This window comes from Gavialis gangeticus, unplaced genomic scaffold, assembly GCF_001723915.1.
Source record: "Gavialis gangeticus isolate Ggan-Ray unplaced genomic scaffold, GavGan_comp1, whole genome shotgun sequence".
Lineage (NCBI taxonomy): Eukaryota > Metazoa > Chordata > Crocodylia > Gavialidae > Gavialis > Gavialis gangeticus.
The window spans coordinates 18,185,878-18,190,335 of record NW_017729001.1 but is presented as its reverse complement, the minus strand read 5'-3'; positions in this window follow the sequence as shown (position 1 = coordinate 18,190,335).

Here is a 4,458-nt window from a genome sequence, read left to right as displayed (position 1 = left end):
GGGGGGGGAAGTGCTTTAATTAGCACAGCTTCAAGAGCCATGTTAAAAATGGTGACGGGGTGCTTTCAACTAAATTGCCTTCCTGCCATTTTTCAGCACGGGGACACTGATGCACATGACGCTGGAATCTGCTGGAGTGCAGTAATTACCATGCTCCAGCAGACTTGATTAATCGAGTCTGCTCCAATGTGCTTTAAATTACAGAGCATCAGAGCAACCTCCCTGCACATGTATAGGAGCCCTGGGGTGCTAACAAACTGCTTTCCAGGTATCTTGTGGATGGAAATGGGAGAGCAGATTTCTAGAGAAAAAAAGTAGTAAGGGCAGTTTCCCTGATCCCTCTACAGTGTAACAGTATCTTTTGAGGATTGTCACATAGAGCTGTCTGATGCCTTTATGTATGACTTTTTTTTAACAGTAAAATGAAGAAAACATTTTAAGTAGTCAAGAACAACAGGCTAGCTGCACACAGAACAGGAAACCTGGAGACAAGAAAGTGTGTATTTTCAGCTCTTCTGCTGAACATACAAAGAGAAGTCAGTCCCAACTTTTCTCCATGTTATCTTGCCTCCATGTGCGACAGGTCAGAGTCTGTGCACTTTCCGCCATTCAGTGAATTATATTGCACCCCATGCAAGGGACACATTCCTCATCTGCCTGTAGAGAAGTTACTCCCTTTCTAAGTAGTTTAAACAAGGCCTTACTTAGGTTTATTTATATAGATTACTTTTTTGCTTACTTGGGCCTAGCAAAAACACTGCTGTTTTAGGTGAACCAGACCTTCTTTAGCATTCCAGGATGGTGGCAGGCTGCATGGTTCTTGATTTATCTGCCATGGCACCCAGGGATCTTCACAGGTTCCTCACAAGCTACCTCTCCCCCCGACTCTGCCTTAGCGGCAGAACCAGCCATTCTCTAACAGAGCATCTCACGAGATCATTTTTACATGTTCTCCCCTCCGAACCGAACTTTGTTACATCTCAGTCTGCAGGAACAAGACAACTGCCAGGGCTTCCAAGGAGGGAATGCCCTTACTAGTGTTACTTTATTATATTTCATTTGGAAATGCTTCATTTAATTTTTCTCCTGAAAATAAGACTCACCACAAATCCCTAAAGTTATTATTAATGAAGCTCACTGTAGCAGTAGCTGCAGAGACATAAAAGAATGAAATATAAATCAACAAATGATGGCTACGTTAGGTCTGACATTTCCAACACTTCTTTTCTCACATCACTGCTTCTCATTACCACTCTTTTTCCCACGTTTTATTTATTCTATGTGATTAAGTCTGTATGGATTTGTTAAAACACAGACAAACATTTCTGTTGTAATGACCAAAATCTATTTGCTCTTAGATCTGTCATTTGTTTGCAAGCAAAAATATCAAACATTGGCTTAGCTGACTATGAATAGAGAATAACATTAAGAAACTTATGTCAGGGTAGGAAGAAAAATGCTGTTTTGATTCCTAGTATGACACCATGATGGAACACACAGACAGCACCAGAACATAAAGCAAAACCTTCAGATTTGGAGCAGTGAAAGAGCCATGAGTTAGAGGGATGTTATGGGAATTGACAGACAGCACCAATTTAGCTGAATTTTAAGATGCCTTTTTAAAATTGTACTCCTTCCAAACTGGAGGCAATGGACAGAAAAACCAATCAGTTCCTCCAGATGTAGACTCAAACATTAATAACCCCTTTCCTCTCAACCATTTGAAGTCTTAAATTTCTTAATAGCTGCAGGATCTTCAAGACACCACATACATAGTCATGCCCAGTGTGTTCTACTCCACGTTTCATACTCATTTACTTAACAGGCGCAGAACTGGCAGATTTGGTACAAGCAACATTAGTTCCCTGATGCCTGGCATGGAATGTGTGACCCAGAACTGGAAGGTAGCCTAATACACCAAATACAGTACTGAACTCGATAGAGAAAAATGCCCCAAAAACCTGAATGATCTTTACATAGGCCAGACACTAACTTTGGATCATGACGAACTCAAACTAAGGTTGAACTGATCATCTGGAGACGAAAGCTCAGTCTCCCAGCATCATCTGTTCTGCCCCTGCAAGGCAATGAAACAGACAACCAAGAAAAAGTACAAAAAGTTTTCAAGACCTCAGAGATAAATATTTAGTCATAGTTCTTGCATTTACTTAGGAAGTTACATAGGCAATATAAAAGTTGCTTCAGGATCTCTTTTTGGGGCCAAATCCAGAAATCTAGCTTTCAAAGAATTTAGCTCCCTTGAGTTTTCTGATGCACCAATCCTGTAGAGTATAAAACTTCAACAGATACTTAGGCTTGAACTCCTGGGAAATCAAGTATGGAGATGTAGCAAAAACATTCATTCAGTCTTATAGTAAAGCAATACTCTGAGGAGTAATGACCTCAACTACCCAGTAACAATTTATTTCCTTAAAATAAGTTCAAATATCAGTTACACAATCTAGATCACAAGTTTTATTGATAAATGTTTAAAAACTTTGACGTAAAAATTTAAGCAGTCAATATTCAACTTCTAATAGAGGGCTACAGAGCTGCAAGATGTATGGTTACAAGTCTTGGAAAACAACTAAGGAATGTGGGTTTGGGTTTGCTGTTTGTTTTTTTTACTTTCTTTTTTTAAATTTGTTAAAAAAAAAAAAAAGTAAGTTCTACATGGTTGGAAATGTAGAATTTGAGTCATTCCAGGATGGATAACAATATTGGGAAGGAATGACTTCCAGTCCAGCATATAGCTATACCAAGATGCACGAGTTGCAAGATTAAGAGCTCATATGTCAGTTCAGTTCGAGTCTTATTATAGCTCTCATCTTCAAGCTCAGATTGACCAGATGCCTACTTCAAATATATTTCACTGATGTTTACCGGTAGATTTTATAGTGCTATGCCTACGATACTGACATTATCAGTAAGGATCCCTATAAATTGCACAGGAAGTACCCACCTTTTTTATTTCGCTGCTTGCTCCCCCTGCCAGAATGGTGGAGGGGCCCCGCCAGTTGGGCTTTTTGCTGCCGATCAATGGGGAAATGAAAGCCAGTTTTAAAATATGCTACGGTTTTTGCCTCCCTGCTGCTAATTGGTAGAGGGGCCCCAGTGGCCCTGCCACTTGCTGCTGACCAGTGGGGAGGCAAAAACATGGCATGTTTAAAACTGTGATTTTCACTTCCCTCAGATAAGCGGCGAATGACTCAGCTGGCAGGCTCCTTTGCCAATCATGGGATGGGGGGGGAGGGAAGCAAGCAGTGAAATTAAAAACATTAAAGGAGCAACTGAGGGGAGCACTTCTTGCTCAATTTACAGAGATGTCTAATTATCGGTTAAGACTGGAGTTTGCCTATTGTGTACCCAGCAGAGTACAGGTACTAAAACTGGGTTCAGTCGAGGATTCTATGTTACACCTTCAAGCCTAGGGTCTTCCCTGTACACTCACTTTTAACAACCAATCAGCTGTGGCTCTTATATGAAATTAATGACTGGCTTTTACAGGGAACACATGCTTATTTCTTCAAGTGCATGGCCAAAGAGACAAATTATTTTCTTATGGCAAAACAACAGACTTCCATATTCCAAACAAGTAATAGTTTTTAGATTTGGAGTCTTCAGTCTGCTATGTGGGAACCTTAGATCTCACACAGAGCTTTGACTTGGTATTTAGCAAAGGTGGGTTTTAGCACTACTTGACTAAGTTAGGGTTTTGTACCCGTTATTGTCTTACCTACCCATTTACTTATTTGATAAGTTGTTTCTCCCCTCTCCCTCCCCACTACAAGCCTTCATTTTATCAGGATATTAACTCTACTTTTACTTACTTTTGTAAAAAAGAATATACTGATAGTATTTAAAGTTGTGAGCTTTCACATTTGGGGTGCTCTGGTGTGGTGCCAGAGGACTGGAAGACGGCCAACGTGGTTCCCATCTTCAAAAAGGGGAGGAAGGAGGACCTGGGAAACTATAGGCCAGATAGTCTTACCTCAATCCTGGGTAAGCTTTTTGAGAGAATTATCCTGGCGCATGTCCATGAGGGGCCAGCAGGGGAGATTATGCTTAGGGGCAACCAACATGGGTTCGTGAGAGGCAGGTCCTGTCAGACCAACCTGGTGGCCTTCTACGACCAGGTCACCAAATCCTTAGATATAGGGGTAGCAGTGGACATAGTCTTCCTGGACTTTTGGAAGGCCTTCAACACTGTCTTTCACCCCGTTCTCATTAAGAAACTGGGGGCTGTGGTGTTAACACCCACACAGTCAAATGGGTTGCCAACTGGCTGGAGGGCCGCACGCAGAGAGTGGTGGTGGACGGGTCATTTTTGGCCTGGAGGGATGTGGGCAGTGGGGTCCCCTGGGGCTCGGTCCTCGGGCCCACACTCTTCAACTTCTTCATCAGTGACTTGGACGAGGGGGTAAAAAGCACCTGTTCAAATTTGCTGATGACACTAAG